Source organism: Pezoporus occidentalis, unplaced genomic scaffold (genome assembly GCF_034315485.1).
Source record: "Pezoporus occidentalis ecotype Australia unplaced genomic scaffold, CSIRO_AGI_Poc_V1 ctg63, whole genome shotgun sequence".
NCBI lineage: Eukaryota > Metazoa > Chordata > Aves > Psittaciformes > Psittacidae > Pezoporus > Pezoporus occidentalis.
In genome coordinates, this window is record NW_026915977.1 from 1,960,232 (window position 1) to 1,984,181 (window position 23,950).

Sequence of the window (23,950 nt, forward strand, 5' to 3'; positions counted from 1 at the left end):
GAAAAGGACAAATATTGTGTATGATCTCTGTGTTTGTCTCTAAATTGGAGAGACATCAATGTGATGGATGGACCACTCAGTGAATAAAGAACTGGCTGGATGGCTGCACACAAAGAGTTGTGGTCAATGGCTCAATGCCAGCTGGAGACCAGTAACGAGTGGTGTCCCTCAGGGATCGGTGTTAGGACCGGTCTTCTTTAACGTCTTCATCGCTGACATGGACAGTGGGATTGAGTGCAGCAAGTTTGCTGATGACACCAAGCTGTGTGGTTCGGTTGATACCCTGGAGGGAAGGAATGCCATCCAGAGGGACTTTGACACGCTTGTGAGGTGGGCTGATGCCAACCTCATGAAGTTTAACCATGCCAAGTGCAAGGTCCTACAGCTGGGTCGGAGCAATCCCAGGCACAGCTACAGGTTGGGCAGAGAAGAGATTCAGAGCAGCCCTGTGGAGAAGGACTTGGGGGTGTTGGTTGATGAGAAAATGAACATGAGCGGGCTTCAGTGTGCGCTCGCAGCCCAGAAAGCCAACCGTATCCTGGGCTGCATCAAAAGGAGCGTGACCAGCAGGTCGAAGGAGGTGATCCTGCCCCTCTACTCTGCTCTTGTGAGACCTCACCTGGAGCATTGTGTGCAGTTCTGGTGTCCTCAACATAAAAAGGACATGGAACTGTTGGAACAAGCCCAGAGGAGGCCACGAGGATGATCAGGGGACTGGAGCACCTCCCGTATGAAGACAGGCTGAGAAAGTTGGGGCTGTTCAGCCTGGAGAAGAGAAGGCTGCGTGGAGACCTCATAGCAGCCTTCCAGTATCTGTAGGGGGCCTATGGGGATGCTGGAGAGGGACTCTTCATTAGAGACTGTAGTGACAGGACAAGGGGTGATGGGTTAAAACTGAAACAGGGGAAGTTTAGATTGGATATAAGAAGGAAATTCTTTCCTGTGAGGGTGGTGAGGCACTGGAATGGGTTGCCCAGGGAGGTTGTGAATGCTCCATCCCTGGCAGTGTTCAAGACAAGGTTGGACGAGGCCTTGGGTGATATGATTTAGCGTAAGGTGTCCCTGCCCATGGCAGGGGGGTTGGAACTAGATGATCTTAAGGTCCTTTCCAACTCTAATGATTCTATGATTCTATGATCTAAATTGACTAACTGTATAGTAGTTTATTATATTTAGATCACAAATATCATTACTTAGGATTCACAGAATTAAACTGAGTAGATTAGTCTGTCAACAAAAGCAAATCTATCAGGTAGATATTGTAAACACCAGATCTTGCTGCATGTGAAGAGCAGTCACAACATTTTGAGCTTCTACACTGGCTTGCTAAACAATCTTGCACAGATTTGCCACTGTGTTCCATTCATCCATATAACAAGATTGTTCCCTGCTTTAGTTTCAATATTGTCTTATACATAGAGAAATACTGTTCATTTTGACAATATGGAATTAATTTCTTGTGTTGTTACCAGCTTTTCTGAAAATGTGTCAGTCTTGGTGATTAGGAAATAAATACGTTGTTCTCTCTTTAGCCCCAGAGCCTTCACAGTAAAATAGGTATTGTCATTACATAAAAATGACAAAAATTCATTCTACATCTCACCGATGAAAACCCCATGTTGCAGCAGATGAGAGCTTCAGAAAAGGCCTGACTAATCGTTTTCAAAATAGATCAGTATTCTGAACATAGAGTTTACATTTTCCTCACTTGGTGCTGGTTTATTCCTTGGATTACATTGTGGTGAATTCCTAGTCACTCTTCAGTGGAGTTACATTCTTATTTCAGCTGAAGATATGCCTCCTTCTTCTTCAGTGCCATTCAAGGATCCGTGTTTCTTACCTCAGATAAGCATGAGGTGGACTTCCATTGCTGATCAGTTCAATCTTGTCTTTCAGTGTTTCTCCACTATAAGAGGTCATAATCATAAGAATATCTTCATAGAGATGGTTTTCTAAGGGTAAAGCAGTAATAAAACTCTCACTTCAATTGTGCTGGGGAGACTTTATTTTTATTAATTCAATTAAAAGTAGAGGACCCTTTCCAATGTGTAGCTGCAAGATACTGGTGCCCATCTACAAACACTGTCAATGATGACAGAAATAAGGTGAGACAGCTTCCTGGGAGCCTAGTGTGCTGGACAGTACTGCAGGGGAGTGAATGTCTGCAATAAGGAGCTTGAGGTCCAACCTGCCTCCCTGCCTCTGTATTCTCAGAGTTTTCACATCAATTTTCTAGATGACTAAATTAACCTAGGCAAGATATGATGGAGCTGCACGCAGTGGCGTTCCTATGGCTTTAATAGAACTTGACACATGCAGTGACTTTTGAATACAATCAGACAGCTTGTAGGGAAAAGAAACTTTGTCATTGTTAGTGCAAAATAGTCTCTTCCTCAATAAATCACAATAAGGTTCTGTGGTAAAAAAATAACAAGGTTCTACACTTTTTTCTAGGAAGCTGTTGCAGATGGGCAGGAAGTCTCATCATTCAGTGAGGAAGCCGAAATGAGATTGATTTCTGTGGAATGTTTAGAAGCAGTACCCTTGACAATTTTCATCTGGGATTTGGCTCGCGCAAAACAGCCCAGAAGTTGTTTCACATTATCTAAAGTGGATTTGTGAACTATATCTAACCTTTTTGCCACCTCAGTATGAGAGGATTAATCTGACCTATAGATCAACCCTCAGGATGAAATATCACAGAATATATACAGTTGCTGAGCACTTCATGATTTATTCGTGTGTTTGTCTACTTAGTTCTGCCCTTTGTTCCCAGTCTTTGCCATCAGATCACAATTCCTTTGGTGGCATGCTTCATAAACAGCTTAAAAACATCCTCAGAACAATGTCCTGCACTTAGTGAACACTTAAGTTTTCTCTCATTTAAGAATTTATTGCACTCCTGAAGTAATTCAATACAACTGCTGTTCAGAAGGTAATAAGAAAGCACACAATTCCTCTGTGAGGATCATAAAATGTGGAGAGAGTACCTTCTCTGTTTCCTTTGATTTTGTGGTGCCTGTAGCCTTTGTAACTTTGGATGTTATCAAACAGAAGAGAAAAACACACAGATGGCACAAGTGTCCCAGTTTCTCAAATGTGTGTTCCACCCATTCTATTTTGACATGAGTAGTTCCTGTATAGTGAAAATTTGACAGAGTGCATCTAAACATGCATGGCCAGCCTTAACAAAAGCAAGCACTCAAGTCCACAGCAGAGGCTGTTCATCCCTATGATTAGTAAATGTAGTGACCATCTGGGAAGTTCATTATACAATCTGCATCTTCAGCGTTGGAAAATCTCAACCTGTCTGATCCATATTTCTTATCTCAGATAAGCATGAGAGTCATTGCTAATCAATTTAATCTTGTCTTTCAGTCGTGTTTCTTCACTATGAGAGGTCATAAGAACACCTTCTGACGAAGAACAAGATACTGAAAGAAGGGATTGCTCATAGTCTGATTTTTTATAGAAATAAAGCATTTATTTTTCCAGTCCATGTAACTTGAAGTGAAAAGAAGAAGCAGAGCCATGCAAAATGTGTTCTCCAGTCTACAGATTACCTGAAAGAATGGTTCTGTGAAACGTGCCTGTCATTTTCCACAGTCTTCGAACCTTGCAATCAAGTAATGACTTAATTATATAAGCTTATGCTCAGGTTTCACACAATAGAGCTCTATTTTTAGATAGACTTAAGACATCTTTTACTTGACACCATAGAATTGGTATTCTCCAGACATTTTTCATTTCTAATACCAGTGTTGGAGAAAAGATTTTCACTTTTTATTTCTAAGTAAGTCAAACATAAGCCAGAATATATTCACAAAGTGCTTTTTTCAAGATGGACTCTGACATAACATATGGGATTTTTTCATGCTGTAATCTATTTATTTGCTGACGAACAATAAAGCTCTCACAAACTTTCTTACAAAGTTTATTACAAATGATGTTATCAACTTTACAGACCTTGATACAGGACTTCTGCTAGCCAAGGTTTCCAATGAGAAATACCTTTCCTGACTGTTTTAAATTTGGGGAAGAGGAGGCTACATCTATGAAAATAGCTGTCATGTTTTTGAATTTAAAGAAATGATGTTTGGCTATGTGAGAAAAATGGGAGATCCTAGAGTAGCTGCAAAAGAGTTTGGGGAAAGATCTGGAAAATCATACTTGTTACGATCATAAATTTTTCATTGTGCTACAAATAACTCTCTAGTAATTTCATATTAATGTGTGATGGAAGTCTCAACAACTTCAGTGTACTGCAGACACCATCCCACTGATAAAAAGGTCGTAAAAGAGATGAAAACCTAGGCAAAGGATTTTCACACAAGTTCATTGAGCTTTAATTAGTTTCTTGATTCAAATCTGTTAATGTACAGGTCAAACATTCATGCCACCTCATCAAACCCACTGTGTGGATGTCTAAGACATATCTACAGATGTCGTAGAGAAACCATGTAGACGCTCAGCTTCACTCGCTCCACTCAGAAGTCACTCTTATCAAATTTGTGGTCCTCCTCCTCATGGTGACTAATTTGGCAGAAGGTGAAATTGTGAATAGTTGTCTCCTTTGAGTTCTTTTTTGGCTTTTGCAAAATGCGTTTGCATTTTTGCTTCCAGCTGATAGCTACCAAATGTTGAAATTCTATCAAGTACAGGAGAATAAAGGAGTCATCTTGAATTAACTGATCTCCTAAAGTACCCAAGGTGTGCAGATTGTGCAGAAATCCCATGAAAAATGCCTCATTCTTCTCTGGTAATAAATTCTATTTCTTAAAAAGTTGGAGAAGAGAAATGTAGTCAGAAACATAAAATAGAACATAAGTTGTGAAATCCATTTCTTTCTTTCACTTCTTCATGTTTTCAGTACTATATAGCCGACCATAGCTCATGGTGGCCAGCCATAATAGGTTTATATTACCATAAACTCACTCAATGCATTAAATTCTGTCTTGGATTATATATGACCAGAAGTCAAAATCATGAGACTTAATCCAGATGTGAAATGGAATATATCTTTCTCAACCCTCTTGAACCAGCATCAGACAAGACAATGTGGGAAGAGAAAAGCTTTATCTTCTCTTTCAGTATTTGTGTCCTATAGTACTATTGGATACAGTTATCTGCAGCTTCTTTTGTAGGGCCAGTTCTGTTCCTGTAGACATTACATCTGTTCTGGTGTTGGTTCCAGTCAGTCATTAGAGACTCTTCAAGTTTAGCCATGGCTTTTCCTGGTTTGAGCAAATATCTTCAATAAAGATGAAAGGGATAAGACCTACATTATACAACACAGCTTATTTTATGAGGAAGGAATTTAAGAATCACAGATGTTAACAAATCATTTTTTGATGTTGAATTGATTAAAAACTTGATTAAAAATTGCACAGTGCTTACTGAGTAGAGAAGCATTATAGCACCCATGGAACATGGAGTCTAGAAATGACACATTAATCTGCATAAATCCTGCACCTATGTGTGCTTGGCAATATAAGCCCAAGCTGTTCTGTTTAGGGCTTGACTGGCTTTGATTTTCACAAAGACGTAGAACCATCTCAGAAGCTATCACATCCCTTTTCTGCTAGCTTGGCTAATGGAGCTCTATCCCCCTCTTCAGTTGAGTTGGGATTGATGCTATGTACCACAGGTAAACACTTGCAAAGTGTGTCCTATTTCCATTTTGAACTAGAAGCCAATTGCATTGAAGAATCCTTCCTTTAGTGTGAAATATTCCTGTCCTCAACTGTCATGATGGCCACAGCAACTGAGGCAGATTTTTTCTCTTTTATTATTTTAGACTTCAGAATTCAAGAGCATCTCAAGAATTAAAGAACAGGCAGCTGAGAAATACTTAAAAGTAATTTATTGGCGAGTATATAAATCCACTCATATTACTGAAAGGAGATATGGAGGGTTTTGATGTGTTTAGGTCTAATGTATACATTACTATTAACTTTGAATGAATCTATTTGAAATAGGAGCTGTCTATTATATACAGGTGATATTCTGAAAGGCAATGACTAGTTGAATTGCCTCCAATATTAATATCTTACAATTAAAGCCAATGCTATTAACCCATCCAACTCTTTGCACTTTCTTTAAATGCTTTCTATACCATGAAAGCCGTGCCCTGCTTAGCTGACAGAGGACTAAGACAAAAATCCCTTTGTCCAAATGCTTGCTCAAAGGGCACTGCAGAAGGCTTGGGCTAGATAACATAGGTGCCTGTTTGCTTAGTAAGTGAAGAAAGTGAGTATGTACTGAGTAAATCAGAAAGAATCTGAAGATTTTACTTAAAGCCTTGCAATCACTCAATTAATGACAAAAAGTCTTGGAGATATAATTAGCAAGTAGTATATATTTCTGATCCTTTCCTGCAAGAGTATGATGCAGTTGTAGAGGGTAACGTGATGACAGAAGACAATGACAAATCTGACCAAGGATCATTAGGTGAAAAATATTCATAATAGCTAAAAATAGAATGAGTTAATTTTCCATAGACCAGCTGTGGCTCTGGTGATTTCTCACTGACATGGTCAGAGGTGGAATGGTCAAGTGTTGGCTTGACTATTCTTTTATATTGGAAAGAGAAACCTTATTCATAAAGGAGTAATTGTCAAGAACAATGGATTTCTTCAAGAAATCAGTGAGAAGACTGTTACAGATGTTATGAATTGCACCTCCAAGCTCATCTAAGCCTGAATGAAAAGGCTATTGATATTACTGTCAACTTTACCCCTTCTTTGATAGAATAAGTCTCACAATTCCAGGACAAATTCATTCATTTTCTCTGTTATCTCTGCCTCTCCTGTCATCTCTTCTTTCTGAGTCCAAGGGGAAAGGTTTTTCCTGGCAGGTGAGAGTATGCTATTTAAACTCATCTCTGGTTGTCATAGCTGCTTCTCAAGGATCTTCTTACAGCAACCATGGATCCTTATGGCTCGTCCTTAGCACCCATTATTACACTCAGAGCCACTCTTGAGCCATTCTATAACCAGTATCACTTATGTGCATCATACTGTTTTCTCACTTAAGTTTTCTATTACTGTCATGACTTCTGAGTCTTCCCTTGACATCACAGAAGTAGGTACCTTTATTTGACTTGTCCTGAGTTTCCTGGTAACACTGCCAGTAGCTTGGTGTCACTTCTGAGTCTTCTGCCTCCTGGAGCTGTCTTCAAAGACATTCCTGCACTGCTTTAGATCAGATTTCCTGAGTATCTGAAACATAAAATGAAGTGATATTAATCACATGGCCCTGTACCTTGAGTAAGTTGCCCAGCATTTAGGAATTTTACCTGAAGAAACTTCCAGGTTCTAGAACTGGGTCTTGGAATGAAGAATAGGAAAATGTGTTTGATTGGAGCTTTGTCCATTTCTGCTTTTTGGGTACTAAAATTTCCAAGTACTCCAGACAGCAGCTGAATCACCATGACCCATACAATAGATGGACAGCTAACTTTTCTTTTATATATTTCTTTTACAGTTGAAAGATAACACTACCAATTTGCCATCATCTATTAATTTGATTTGTTTCCTACTTTGTCATTTGGTAAATGACGTGTTGCTGGAAATAAAAGTTCAAGATGGATGTGCTACTAAAAGCACGTGAAACCTGCTAAACAATGAGACGATTACCCCCAAACCATAAAAGATTAGAGATTTGAAATTATCCAGCAGTGCGTGCAGTTCTTTGTTTTTTTTTCTTGCATCTGCTTGCCCACAATGGGGACCTGCTTGCCCACCAGGACAGCTTGGTGGATATTCCTGAATTATAAGATTTTATGGCATTGTAATTGGCTATCTTGCTCTGGTAGCTTCTTAACACAGGTGTTTTAGTAAACCTGTGGTCTATGTATATCGGTGTAACAATTCTGAAACTACTCAGACTCACATGAAAAGTAGCAGGAAACCTTATCAGAATGTGGCCTGCCTCATAAAATTTAGTGTAGTTAAGACTGACAGGCAGAATGGGGTGTTAGAATGTATCTGTTGTAAATCCCTCAGTACTTGCTGGGGTAGCTGCGGCTTAAATACAAAGAACACCAAAAAATGCTGTGGAAAAATCTATTGCATTGATTTAGCTGATGTTTCCATAAGGTGTTCTTATTTCTGATTCAGTTTCACAGAGGAAATGCTCAGGAGCATCATTCAAATGCCTCATCTATCTTGAATAACAGTTTCTGTTTCTGGACATTATGGAGGAAGAAGAGATGTGAGAAAAGATGGTTGCAGAGAGATGGATGTAGTGGAAAGGTTACTGACATCTGTCTGGTTTTCATCTTGTTTTCATCCTTGAGGAGACACATACTACTTTTAGAACGTTTTACTTGCAGTAGAAATAGCTTGGTGAAGATGTATATATCAAGGTGTTTGTCTAAGGAACAGGATGGTTATTTCATGTGTCAGATCTGAAAACATTAGGAAGTGGAATTGAAGAGTAATACCCCTGAAAGGTGAATCCATCTCCATATGATTGTGGCTACACTGAATGTACACAGTTGTCCCCATCAGCATTATTTCATTGAGATGTATATTTAAATCAGATTTAGTTGCATACAGTTTCCATATAATCATAGTATCATAGAACCATAGAATAGTTAGGGTTGGAAAGGACATTAAGATCATTTAGTTCCAATCCCCCTGCCATGGGCAGGGACACCTCACACTAAACCATGTCACCCAAGGCTTTGTCCAACCTGGCCTTGAACACTGCCAGGGATGGAGCATTCACAACCTCCCTGGGCAACCCATTCCAGTGCCTCACCACCAAAGAATTTCCTCCTTATATCCAATCTAAACTTCCCCTGTTTCAGTTTGAACCCATCACCCCTTGTCCTATCACTACAGTCCCTAATGAAGTGTCCCTCCATAGCATCCCTACAGGCCCCCTTCAGATACTGGAAGGCTGCTATGAGGTCTCTAAGCAGCTTCTCCTCTCCAGGCTGAACACCCCCAACTTTCTCAGCCTGTCTTCATAAGGTTGTTGTATCTTTCTCCTCTAGAGAGTATCTACATATTGGTGCTTTTAGCTGATGTGTCCTTATCTCATAAGTGCTTATCTGTGCTGTTTGGGGTCCAATACTCAAAGTGTTTCAGGACAGGACCTTAGAGGTTTGAGGAGAAAGAGGATGCTGTATTGCTAAGCCAGGAGCTCAGCTATGAACTCAGCTATGTATTTGTATAGTTTTAATTAAGGACAAATTAGATCAATTAGTGGTTGGATGTCTTTGCTGCTGCTTTTTTCCATTCCTTCACTATTGCTCTATTTCTGTCAAATAAAACTATTCATTTTATTAAATATAGAATTAAATGCCATTATTCTTTTAAATAGATTCTCAGGGAAAATTCTTCCTCATTGTAATAATGAAAAGCCATGTTAGTGTCCAGGTAAGCCTCAGGCTTACACAATTGGAATCCCATTAAAATCAAGAAGCTGTAAGGCATAAGGGATTTTCAGGAGTCCTCCACGCAGACATGTTTACTGAATGTGACAGGGAAATGTTTAACATAATAAAACTCTGATTTCTTTCTTTTTTTTTTGAGTATTCATGAGAGATTTTGTGGCTTTTAACTCGTTCATAGTTACTGTATACGCAGCGTGCTCTATTAACTGGGTACGGCTGAGTGGGAGTTTGCCTATTTCCCTTGGGTTTTAGAGCCCTTCCCAGTGGGGAAACCCTTTGGAGGAAGGCTGAGACTGTCTCTTCCTGAAGAAGCAACTGGCTACACTTGGAGGAGGAAGTCTGGAAACTATAGAAGTGAACAGCAGGGTATGCACAACTTATAGCACGGATGGGATCAGAAAATGGATGGAACTGACATATAACCAGGACTTGCGTAATAGAGGATAGTTTTTCTTAGTGACTAGAGGTGACTTTTATTGCAGTTCAAGATGCCATTGAAAAGAGTATGGACTGAGACAAAGCTTAAATGAAAAAGAATTTGCACCTGCACACACAGTGCATAGGTGGAATTATTCTTTGTTTCTGTTCCTTTCTTGAATTTCAGAAAGTCTTATACTTGTTTCTGCTCTTAAAATCTGTGGGGGTTCTGTTTGTTTTAAAGTCTGTTTGTGGTGTGTTTTATGTATTTTTAAGAAGAAAGCTTCTTAAAAAGGCAGTCTTGCATCAACGTCCTGGCAGTACTAGGATCTAATAGAATAGAACATTTTGACTGGAAAGGACCTGCAATGGTCATCTAGTCCAACTGCTTGCCCACTTCAGAGATGACCAAAATTTAAAGCATATTATTAAGGGCATTATCCAAGTGCCTCTTAAACACTGAAGGCTTGGGCCATCAACCTAGTCTCTAGGAAGCATATTTGACCATCTTCTTGGTAAAGAAGTGTTTCCTGATGTCCAGTCTAAACCTCCCTTAGTGCAGCTTTGTACCATTCCTGCATGTCCTGCCACTGGATCCCAGGGAGAAGAGCTCAGTGCATCCCTCTCCACTTCCCTTCCCCAACAAGCTGTAGAGAGCAATGAAGTCCTCTCTCAGCCTCCTTTTCCCCAGACTAGATAAACCTGAAGTCCTTAGCTGCTCTTCACGACATTCCTTCCAGCCCTGTCACCAGCTTTGTTGCCCTCCTCTGGACACATTCAAGGACCTTAGCATGCTTTAGTCATAGGGCCCAGAACTGCCCCACAGAATTAAGTAGAGGGTGAATACAGATAAGTAATCCCCTCTCTTGACTGGCTGGTGATGCTGCTTGATGTACCCCAGAATGCAGTTTTGCCTTTGGCTGCCAGGGTCCACTGCTGACTCCTATTGACCCTCTGCCAACCAACAGCCCAGATCCCTTTCTGCAGGGTTGCTTTCCAGCCACTGCTCTCCCAGTTTATGTTGTCTCCAGTGACAGTATATATTCCATTTTAGCCTTATAGTGAATCTATAACTGATACAGATCTCTATTTTCCTAGAAAATTTTGGAAACTCTGCAGCTGTACAGGATAAATCTGACTCTGAACTCGGTCAGATAAAATAACACTCCATAACATCTATTCAATTACTGTTCTTCCCAGGGATAAAAATGCCCCGCTTCTAGGTATCACTTTTTTGTTGTTGTTCTTTGACTGCTGTAGCGTTATCTTGAGCAATTGATTACCCCTCAACTTTCTAATGTCTTCTGCCCTAAGGTTATGAATGTTCTGGAATTATATTGAGTAGTGGAGAATAAAAGAATCTGAAAACTCTTTTTCTTCCATGAAACACAAGCTTATAAAGAAAGTCCATCACAAGAAGGATAGTTGCTTATTTTCCCTTTCTTTTTCTTTTCCTATTCTATTTTGTTATCAGATTGTATTCAGTTTGTTTTTCAGCACCTCAGCTTTCTTGACCATGCTGCAGTAGAGTCTCTGCCCACACAGCCTGGGAAATAAGATGGAGCTAGATCTCCTGTGTGTGGATGCAGAGCTGTGATGCCATTAGAATTGTCAGGATGGAGTGGGGTGGCTTTTATGACTGGAGATCTGTGATGATGGATAGATAAAGGCCTCTTCAGGAAAGACAGGCAAGGAAGACAAAGAGTATCTCTTTATGAGAAATTTCTGCTCAGAGATGTGGAGCTTTTCTACAGCCTAAACAACAGGCTGATTGAGTGCTTTTAGGTCATCATCAGAGGAGGGGACACTGAGGGCGACATTATACAGGGGATGTTACAGGCTACCTGGTCAGAGTAAAGTACTGAATGAAATCTCCAGATCATTGTGTTCCTATGGGACTGGAGATTCTGTCCTGCCACTTACTGAAAGGGCAGTGTGGAGGGATGCAAGCAATTTGGGAGGCTTGCAGGTATCAGGGTTGGCTTTTTGACATGGATTAGCTCAGGTGCAGATGCCTGTGCAATACAGATACATGGTCAGGTGAGTCCTAGCGCCTATGAATTCTTGGACTAAATGTGGTATGAACATGATGATAACTTGAGCTAGTCATAAAGGAGATTCTAAAGTGATTGGTTTCTCCTCAGAAGGATTCCTTCTTGAACCTTTGATTGTATCTATATTGCATACGCTATATTTTGTTGATATTAACTTGGTGTTGCTTATCTTTATTTATTTATTTTTTATTAAATATTATTACATAAACATATTAATTTATTTTAAGCAAATAATATTTTAAAGGATTATAAACTGTGTTAAAGACAATCTGTCATTTGGAGTAAATCGGTGGATAGAGCTGAAGGATTAATATACTTCACTTCCTTTTCCTAACTATTGCATCAAAGATACATAATTTAAGGGAAAGAAAAAAACAAACCAAACAAAGCCAGATGCAAACACTCACTGCACCTTATTTGTGGCTGTCCAGTTCATGTTGCTTGTTTTTCTGAAACTTTAAGTAATAACCCACTATAAACATATAGACCATGTGCAAGGTCAGTTGAGACAGTTCAAAAGGCAGTGGCAATAAGTACAGTTTATCAAACTGTATCTTTATAAATCAACAAACTATATCCAGATTAATAAAAGAATTATGTGGATGTTTTTGACATGATGATGTAGTCCATATGATTTGTGGTGTGACCAAGCACACTAAAAGACTTCTAAAGGCGAAGCTTTGTTTTAGCTGGGGATAAAATATGATACCAACTCTTATATGTTACTAATTTTTAGTGTTAGAAAGAAATAATGCTCTCATGGAATGTTCCTGTGTGACCTTTTTCTCACGTTGTGGTCATTCAAATATGGATACTTATGTTATTAGCCCGAAATGCCCGCAGGAAAATGTCCTTGAGCAGAATGGAGTAGGTCATCCCTCCCCAAGAATCTCATATCTACACCTGCTGTACTAAATTCATGATTCTGAGGACTATCACTCAAAAAAGCAGTATGGAGATTGTTGTTTTAACCAAATAATTGTGACTGTAGACCACAGCATAATTCTAAGCTAGAAGGAGTATTAACACCTATAATTTACCCCTGTGCCTTGATTACGTGCTTTTCTTCTGTCCTTTGGCCTTGGAAAATGTAAGATAACATGCACGTTCTCTCTCCCAGTGATTAGTAACTATAAATGTAATTCAGATATTTTACTAGTGTTCAATGTAGAAGACTAAGGGTCATTATTGGTATATATTATTAAGAGGAATAAAAATATCATATCCATCTCGACTTCTAGCCATGGCATTTGACTATGCCCACATGAAACCTCATTCAGCTATCAGTATAGAACTCCTTTCTGAAACTCATAAAATACGTGGTAATTCGTATGAGTGTTTATTGGTTGAATGCACATTGTTCTAGTCTTTGGACATGTCTAGTGGTTAGTGTTGGAAATAGTTCTTTGCTAAAGCTTTGAAAAGAAAGGAGTTAGATGGTCACTGTTGCTATTGTTCAGAAGAATACTCAGATCACCTCTTTAAAATATTTTGAACTAAAAATATGAGATGACAGCTCCTTCTACAAAATCAAGGTCTTACTACTTAGGCTTTAGCATCTTTGTGAAGGTTTAGAAGAAGTAATCTGCCTGAAAGTAGGTTTCCATAATCCTAATATGGAAAAGAAGCTGGATACACATTTAGCTAAAGAAAAACTAGATTGGGAATATCTGGACAACACTGACCACTGAGGAGTGGAAAACACCCCACTTGGATCTGTAACAGAAATCACAGCACAGATAAGCGATGCTATGACTTGCAATGTTTCTGTTCAACTATTTATTAAATACTCACTTAAGAGAGCTTTCAGTTTTGTGAATGTCTGATGAACATCAGTGATGATGCAAAAACATATCCAAGGAAATTGCAGTCTCCACTGCTTACAGTCTTCTCTATGATTTCTCTGGGGAATGGCTCATAATTTAACATGTCTGTAGCTGGACTCTCCCCATCAGCATCCCAGGAATTAATATTCTACATTAATCTATAGGTTTTGCACAACATTCTCCTCCACTTCTCCTGTTCAAGATATTTTGTATTGCAGCTGTTGTGCTTGCAAAACTTGCAGTATCATTTATTCACAATGTAGTTTGTTTTCCTGACTGCAAAAATGTATTTAATTTTCATTTCATTTGTTTTAAATTTAGAGGGGATGAAACCCAACTGTAATTATACCATAAGACCATATGGTAAAGTGAGATCCATAGATATACATTAATTTATGTGATATGCTTTACTTTGAGAAAGTGGTGTTTGAATATGGCGAAGCTTAAATACTGCCCAAATTAGGACAGCTGTGCCACATCCTTAGAGGTTTTATCAGAATATCTTTACTTAATGAAATAAAAGTGCCAGAATTAATGTTATTCTTGTGAAATGTGGTGCAGGGGGACTTATAGTAAAACTTAGCAATTCCCTGACTCTTCTAGATGAAGCAAGAAAGAATCTCTTTATGGATGAAGATTAAATGAAAGATGTGCTTTTGGATTCAAAACAGTATAATGTTATGCTGGTCATTAAAGTGAACTGCTGTTTTCCTCTCAATTTTATGACAGAATTGAAGAGAAAAGCACTTGAAAAATACTGATCTTGTAGGATGAAAGAGTATAATACGATCCTTTGCAAGTGGCAATTTTCAGAAGTAAGTGCTGAGTTCATGGATGTTCAGGGAGAGGGATTTAATCTGATTTTAGACATCTGGAAAGAGATGTCTGCAAGTATGCTAGTAACTTCTGTAGTCAATGGAGAAAAATAGACACTGTTTGGAAATAGTCTCCGGGTGTTATCCTCTTCATCTCTTCTATATTAGAAAATCAGTCTTTTTTCAAGAATTTGCTTTCTGAGTAGGCAAACACACAAAGGTAGTCTGTGTTTGGGGGTCAGCATGACTGTTTCTGTTTGGGCAGGGTAATAGAATAGAACTGTGGAAGATTCAAGTAAAAGCGACTTCCAATAGGCTACCTTTTCAGAGAGGGGCTAGTGAAGTTATATCAATTTGCTCAGGGCTTATCCAGTCAAATTCTGAGAGTCTTCAGTGATAGAGATTTCACAACCTGTTGGGACAATTTAATCCTTAACCATCATCACAGCAAATCCTTTTTTTCCTTATGCCCCACTAGAATTTCCCTTCCTGTAACTTTTCTGTTGCTAGAGTCTTTAGATTCTGGTCTCTCCTTAGCAGCAGGACTTCATCATGTTTGTCCTGTGCTAATTCTAGCAAGTATCTGTCAACAAGATAGGCTTTGGTTCAACAGATATCCAGGTTTCTTCTTTGGTGCAGTCAGGATGCATTCATCTGTTTCCCTTCGGCCTTTTGGGAGCATTATAGCTTTCCTGTTTCCATCAGTGAGAACTGAGATTCATCGCTCATTGTGTGTGGGTTTTTTTTTCCCTTCTCACCAATCCTAATTCATAAGAAAGATACAAAAATTGAGAGAAATTAAGCATAAGTCAAATAATGTGGGGATACTTGTGCTTAAAAGATTTACTGTGTTCTTGTCTTTTGTCTTTCAAGCTTCATTCAGGAACAGTTGTGTAGTGGGCAGGCTGCAACACTACTTATATTCATAGGCTCTGAAGCCAGATTACAAAGGTTCACACAAAGGTGTGTGAATATTGGAGTTGAAATTTGCTTCTGTGTATAGAGCCCCATTCCAAAGCTGATGCTCCACTGAGTTGGTCATTTGGTACTCTTGGTTTATCATTAAAAAATTACTGACCTTATGAGTAGCACTAATTCACTGAGGGCTGTATTCAGAGCTGTGGCTGAATCCTTTGATTTCTTGTTGCACTAGCTGACCTTGACCTTTGATCACTCCAGATGAGTTTTCACTTTATTATCCATGACAGTGCTGTTTCTGTGATAGCCTTAAAGAAAATGTGATGTATAACACAGAATGACTGAAGCACCTGTTTATTTCTGTGTTTAAAATCCTTGTACGGTTACTGAAGGAGTCTTAATTTTCTGCTGACAGCAGTCTGAAACTTTCAGTGTTGTTATTCTCATGGCCAGAATCACAAAAAAAATGATCACTTAGGAAAGACTTTTGTATTGAAACAGTTCCCAGCTTTAGATAATTTATCACAACTTTCAGTTTTACAGAACCTGGCCAAAATATTAAGGGTAAGTATGAAGAGTATTCAGGCAGATGGACATTTGTTGTAGGTATAACACATGAGAGTCTTGTGAAGATCAAATGTTTATATTCTATACAATCCATTTTTTCTAAGTGTGTGGTTGCTGTTTGACTACTTCAGTAGTAGTCCTGTTTTTCCTACCCTTTTTTTTCTCCCTGTTTTTTCTACTCCTTATTACTCTGAACCAGTAATCTTACTAAGAGAAAGTGAAATAAGTGTTACATACTTGATTATGATTCAGTTGTGATGAGCTGGCCCTTAAAATCAGATGGTACTAAAAGTTTACAAATGACATTTCCTGTTAGAGATGAGCACCAGCTGTATAGATTGGACATGGATTTTAAGCCACAAAGATGCTCATATCTGTGGGTTTAGTTTTCTTGTCTATCATCACTCTATATTTAGAGATGTATTTTAGAGATGCCTCTCTAAAGCATGTTTTCTCTTTTGTAAATTGCCTCCTATTTCTGTCCCCCTACGCCCCCCTCATTCTGTACAATTAACTGTATTTTAATCTAGCTGTATGATGCACTCTGTTCTGAACAGGGACCATCATTTATTATAGTCATTTTCTGCAGTGTCTGTAAATTAGATAATTATTCTCACCAAGCTTTCCAAAAGGAGAGAGTCAAGTCGGGTTTTGCTCAGCAATGTATGCATTCTGAGTAATTCAGCAGTATCCAAATAATTATCCCTCTTTAGAGTTCTGAGGCAGTAGAACAATAGCTAAAAGCAACAGTGAACTTCTTTTCCCCGGGGGAAAGAAGATGCAGTCTAAAAATCTTACACTGCTCTCCTCCTAGGCCTCACAAGCTAAGCAGGCTCTGGGTGCAAACCCAGGCTCCCAACTCTTTGAAAACCTTTGGAGTCATATATCAGGACCTGGCACTAACTCCTAAGCTGTTAGAAATCAGAACATGAGTTTGGGCATTTTGAACTGAATTGTTGCTGCAAATCCCACACTTTGGTTAAGAAGGCATCGTTCATAACCACCAGTTATTTCTAAATTTGGTGTTAAACTTCAGTTCAGTTGATCATCTGTTCCTTAACTTTCTTGTTTTCGGTGTCAGCATCTCTATGCATGAATAATTCTAGCTAATTTTCTTTTTTAGCTAACTTCAAACTGAAACAGTGGAGATTTAGGTTAGATATTAGGAAGAAGTTCTTTACTGTGAGAATGCTGAGCTGCTGCCACAGGGTGCCCAGAGAAGCGGTGTCTGCCCCCTCCCTGGCAGTTTTCAAGGCCAGGTTGGATGGGGCTTGGAGCAAGCTGTTTAAGTGGAAGGTGTCCCTGCACATAGCAGGGGGGTTGGAATTGGATGATCTTAAGGTCTTTCCAACCCAAACCATTCTATGATACTAAGACTCCCTCACAAAAATTCATCCATGCCACTTTTTTCCTGTGAGGAAAGAAGAATATCCATGTGCTTTTCATTAGTTTCATTCTTATTTCTCTCTCTTTTGAACAGGCAATATTACCAGTACAGTGATTTTAATGTAGGGTAGTGACTCTGTGGCTTAGTTTAAACATGACTTCAGATTTCATTTCCCATTGATTGTGGTTACAAAAGGTTTACTATAGTGAAGTAGCCTGCATCTTTCTAGCATCTAATTGAATCAGTTAAAAATAGCAGTCTGCTTAGGACTGTGAAGGTGTATTACATGACACATAATTAGCACAGTTATTTAGAAATAGAACTGCATTCTGGAAGCATCCACCTATTCATTTTTCTTCAGCATTCTTCCTTTCCTCCCAGAATGTGTCTTCCATGTTTGTCTCAGTTGAGAAATGATGGCTTGACAAGAAATCTGACCTTATTATTGCTCCATGGAGCTATGTCCGAGAAGGCAGCAGTTCAGAAATTAATGGCTTCATTTCTGATAGACCACTTTTTCCCCAGGTCTTTGAAAAATCAAACCAGCAGTACTTTCTAACTTTGCTACTCCATACCTCAGGAAAAAACTTCAGTGCTGTGGAAGGACAGGTATAAACCAGCATACTTTCATTTCTGAAAGAATCTATGCAAAAACATACTGTGGTGGAGGGAATAAGCTAGTAAGACTGCTGTGTTCCAACCTGGCAGAAATCTCTACACTTCAATGAAAACAAAGCTGAACTCTTCTCTCGCCTTGCTATTACACAGTTCGTATCTGGTAGCTGAAGGTAAACAAGCACCTCAGATGATAAAGACATATTTCCAAGCTTACACATACTAGTATTAGTCTTCTTCTTTCCCCCTGCAAATATTAGACAGCACGTAACAGAATAATGTATTAGTGTCACATTCAGAAGATGCTTTCAGTCACGTCTGCAGTAAAACGCTGTCTTAAGACATGATGTGAAGGCATATTTTCACTGGTTGCCTGAACTCTGATGAATTGGATGGCTCCACTTTACTTTGAGAATAAGGTATACTCCGAAGATTTAAACCTGTTTACAACACACTGGTCCAAACAAATCAAATGTTTCATTAACCAGACGGCTTTTGAAGGCAGGCGCTTTTACCTTGCATAAACCATTATGCTGTCCTGCGGACAGGGGATGATGTAACATGATGTCAATCATATCTGTTTAACTATTTTGGCTCCCAATTTACTTTTAGTACTGGTAGGAAACCTTTATTCCTAAACCATAATACTTTCATGTTCCTTGCCATGAGTCTTGCTGTTAGAACTTAGTGGCCAGTATAAATAGGAGGTGATTTATTGTGGAGAAGTTGGTAGGCATCCACTGAAGAGCTCAGACCAATTCCTGCTGTGTTGGCAAGTGTCAGTCTGCTTCTTGCACAGAAGCTTACTCTATACCTGGGTTTAACAATGTGTGATGACTCTTGATCATCTGACTACAGTGGTGTTCACTGGCTTTTTTCTTTTAACAAAGTATGGGAAAACAACAAACCTTAACAACCCTTGATCTTTTTTGCCAGATTAGATTTCCCTCTTATATTAAGTGCCATCTATTGTTTTCTAATGCAGGCGATTTAAGATAACATGATTACATGGAAGGTTTTACAAAGTCTTTTTTTAGTCTGGAAGGATGCGATGCTATTTATGAGTCAAAATAGGCTACATTTAATTGTCACTGAGCTTATGATTCATTTGGCAGGATTACTCGATTTTACTGATTTATCTGTTTATTTTGTTGCTGTCATACAGTGCCCTTTACTTAGTGATGGAATAATAATACATTTGGGTTTGTTTGCTTGGGTTTTTCCTCATTAGTAAACAGCTCCAGACTCTCTTCATTTGCTTAAGCCATATGCTTTCCAGAGGCTTTGGCCATTCATCTAAGATAAGAGGCATGATGCACGATGCGCTATGCAGAGTTTACCTTGTGCTGTCCCCAGTGTATCAAGTAAAATGGAGACCTTTTCTTTTTTTCTTCTTATTTTATATGTGGTACCACTAATTTCTGTGTATATATTATTGCTGCAAGTTTGCCAGCAGCTGAGTTAGAAGCTGCTTGCCACCAATGTGGGAGTGAGGAAGCCTATTAGAGTTATTTTAACTCTTTGCTGATTGCTTTGAATTTTATGACAAAAAATCTCTTGTGTGTTTGTAATACAAAAAACCAAACACCTCAGCTCTCTCAAAATTAAATGCATTGAAAATTGGAAGCTACAGATCCTTCTGGAAAAGGATTTATTAGGAATAAAACAAGACACATAAATTAGAGAAACACTAGGTTCCATAGAAATTACTCTAAAACCCTACAGAATTTAATAAAAAATGAAAGTCTCTATAAAATTGCTTTTAAAACCATCTTATAAATTGTTAAAATGAGGATATAATTCTCTTCTAAATTCTTTAAGGATGTTCTGAGACTCTCTAATTCTCTATTCAGTTTAAAAGGGGTGATCCCAGTTCTACAATGTTTCTCACATGACTGGATTCATTGACATCAATGGATTTGTTCAGAAAATTCGTGTACATTGTGCTAAGTTATACAAAAGTTATCCAATATAAAACATTACTTTATAATGTAAATCATTCACACTGCAGATTTTGATATTCCTAGGGCAAAATCTATAGACTTGCTTGGCAGATGGTTACTGCATTGGCCTGGACAGCTGAATTCATGTCCAGAATGAAGGAAATAGGCTTAAAGCTGACGAAATTATTTCACTAGTGGAACAAAATAGTCTCAAGAAGCATTCTGTCAGCCTGGGTACACCTTCACACAAGTGGATGGGTGTATTCATCCTTGTAGACTCCAAAATGCTACAGAGGGAGCCTTCCAGCAAGGATTGGCAGCCTGCTTGTTCATATGTAATTGTCTAAAAGGAAAATGACTGATCTAAGCCAGTTTTCTAAGTGCCCTCTGTGATAAAGTGTGGGTGAAGATCTGAAGAAGAGAGAGCTCCGTGTGATGATTCATGATATTTTGAAGTCAACTTCTAGGAACTTTCAGTCTCAGTTTCTGAGAAGTCTGTCTCTTTTTAGGAAAAGCTGACTCATCTTCTGAAGGTGCCAGTTTCTCTCTCTGATGACAAGCTTGTTTTGAGCACAGAGGCATAGCTGTAAGCTCCATGTACGTTATGGAAAGATGTTAAGAATTGCTGTCCAGACTTGTATCACCTATGTCTGAGAGTTCATCAGGTGAAATCTGGATGTGCAATAGGAAAGGTATTCCTCCAAACAGTATCTTCTCTCACCTCATGCCGCTGAGAATGATTGTTAGTTAAACTAGGGCTCTGTCTCATGCCAATAGATAAGTGCAGGCACAACCACAATCATTCCTGCTCGTCATGATGGTCCTCACTATTTAGTATTTACGATAAGATCATCAACTACACAGAAAGAAAAACAGATTGTGTTGTTTTCCAATGCTAAATCCTAGACTGTGACCTTCCCTACTACTGAATACTGTGAAATTCACCACTGGCATTTTACTTTAGGGTTCTTAATGGACAGCTAAATGGAGATCTTTGATTTGTTTTTCATTTTGACATATGCTTAATTTTGAATCTGAGTGATCTCATTTGCTTAACCCATGGCAAGTACCTTGAATGCATTTGCAGAGCCAAGACCTTTACGACTTCTTGTTTGTGAAGGTGGTTTTTATCCCCCCCCAAAATTCAGACCCAAATCCTTCATGCTTCAGGTCTGTATTGCAGTTAGCTTGACTTCTTGTTTTGAAGGGAAGCTTAACACAGAGACAGTAATTGTGTTTGCTTTCCCGTCAGATGACTATGCTGTAATACAGTTTTGATATACCACACACGAGATTTTAAAGCACTTGTATGCTGTCTCTTGCTTTCTTTTTAGTCTTTGTCAAAATAGTACTCCTGCAAGCCTTCTGGTTTACAGAAGGTGAAAAATATAGAACAGGTGTAACTAGCAATCTCTGTGTTCCAGCACAAAGAATAGAAATGGTTTTGAGATTACAATGTATTTTCAGGCTTAGAAAATGAAATCAGCTTCATCCAAGAAGAAAGAGAGGAAAATGGAAAAGGAAAAGAACTGCTATTGAAATGTTTTCTTTCTGTCTCTTTGGCATTAGTTGCTTCTCCCTGTTTGGGCTTGATTGTTGAAGTAAAATATATATTTAAGACTGAAATGGTGAAAGCACAAATTGTTTACCTGAAATAAATTGCATTTAAAGGAAAGCTGCAATTCCCTCAGCACTCATTATCATAATATCTTCATAAATTCTTTTGAACCCAGGATAAATCAGATGGAAGAATTTATACACTAAAACCGGATTTACATTAATGGTGATTCTAATGATGGTAACTGGTGTTAAAAAAAAGATATTAAGAAACTAAATGACCAAGTAAAGGGCACGTGTTCAAAAGCAATCAAGTTGTTACCTTTACCATTGTTACTTAACCTGTGTATGCTCTTCAGGCTGCCCCAGCTGTGAAGGAAAACATTAACTTAAGCAGTTTAACAAATAGATTGTGCTTTTTTTGGCATTGTTTTTTCTCAGCTGTGTTCCCTCTCAGCCTCTTGTGCACTCCAAGGGTCCTCACTGGCAGGGCAATGTGAGAAGCAGGGAATGCCTGGACACCGAGTAAGCACTGCTCATCAATAGCTAAAACAGTGCCTAAGTAAAACATCAACACTGCCTTGGTCACAAATCCAAAACACAGCACAAGAGGAGCTGCTGTGAAGAAAATTAGCTCTGTCCCAGCCAAACCCAGCACAGCTTCAGAGTCATCAGGGAATGTAAGGTTGATTCTCTTCCTTTCCCAACCTCATGGGGATATTTGAGATCTGTTACTTAACAATTACAGTATCATTACTGAACAACAATTGCTGAGAACTTTCAATCTGCAGCAGCCAAAAACGAAGACAAAAAAAAAGCCTCTATACCCAAACTGTCACATTCATCTGAAAGATAGAAATGTATTTCAAAAGTCTTTCTTTTTTTATATTACCACATGTTTATATGTTTATACTTTAATTTAAGGAAAACAAAATAAGGCTTTGCTATTCAGCAACCATTTAAACTGACTTTATTCTTTCAAATAAGAATGGGTAAACCAGTTGAAGTCTGTCAAACTGGTGTTAATAAAATCTGCTCAGCTGAAGGGAAAAAAAATCCTAGACAAGATTTATGAAAGCTTCAGCTTTTAAAGGCAGTGAAAGCATTTAAAATGTCCCTCTTTTTTATGTTTTTAACAAAGCCAAAATATTTTGAATTGTGGTTGTTAACAAGAAAGTCTTCAGTTCAGAAGTGAGAAACAAGAGCAAATGAAGACCCAGTAGCAGCATTAAAATATACAGAAGGGTTGCTGCAGACCAGGAAATGAACTCTTCTCTATGACCATGGGTAAGTCACAAACCAATATGCTTAAATTCTATCTGTGAAGTTTTATGTTGAACTTGAAGAGAACTGTTCTAGTGCCCGAAATGGCTAACAGATCACCTGAAACAATTACAATTTCTACCACTGTAAATACTTAAGCCTAGAGTAGATAAATATTACTCAGAAATGGTAAATCATAGAATCAAAGAATGGTTTGGGTTAGAAAGGATCTTAAGAGCATCCAGTTCCAACCCACTGCCATCGGCAGGGATGCCTTGCACTAGACCATGTCGCCCAAGGCTCTGTCCAAAATGGCCTTGAACACTGCCAGGAATGGAGCATTCACAACTTCTTTGGCCAACCTGTTCCAGTGCCTCACCACCCTCACAGTAAAGAACTTGTTCCTTATATCTAACCTGACTTTCCCTGGTTCAGTTTAAACCCATCATTCCTTGTCGTATCACTGCAGTGTCCCTGAGAGTGTTTTGAATCAAAGGCACAGTAAATAACCACTTGATGCTGCTTTCATTCTTTTTATGTATGCATTTATTGTCTAATTGTCTACAAGTGACCATGAAATTCATCAATGAATTGGGTTTTATTTGGCCTGGTAAACCACCTTATACAAAGTGAGGACCCTTTCAGAATGGAACTGAAGTAGGTTCTTTCTTTTCAGTGAAGTGAAGTGCCTGAAATTTAAGTAGATCAGATGAACTGAGCACTCAAACTTCTTATTTCTTCCCTTTGACAATGGAAAGGTCCCAGGTGAGTAGCTTAGAGTTAGACATTGATGCTGTCAATGTCTAAACTTAGCTGAAATGCATTTCTTACCCTGCCCGAATCCCTGAAGCCTGGCTTCAACAAACATGCTCAGAGCCTATCTAACACACATCAGAAATGTGAAGCTCTCCTCAAAATGAAATGCTAGACATTTTCTTTTCAAATAACAGAACTTGAATAGTGTAGCTGTCTGTAAATATGAATAGAAGATTTGGTTGGATTCTCACCTTTTTCTGGAAATGGTCCAAACATAGATCAATCTCTTCTCAGAAGAGAACTCACCAGAAAGGAGATTAAATTACCTCCATAGCAGTGATTTCCATATTTAGGAAGTCGGTACATTGCAGCAATGAAGTGGATGAAGGAGAACATTTCAGGAGGTCAGTCTTGTGGGAACAGAAA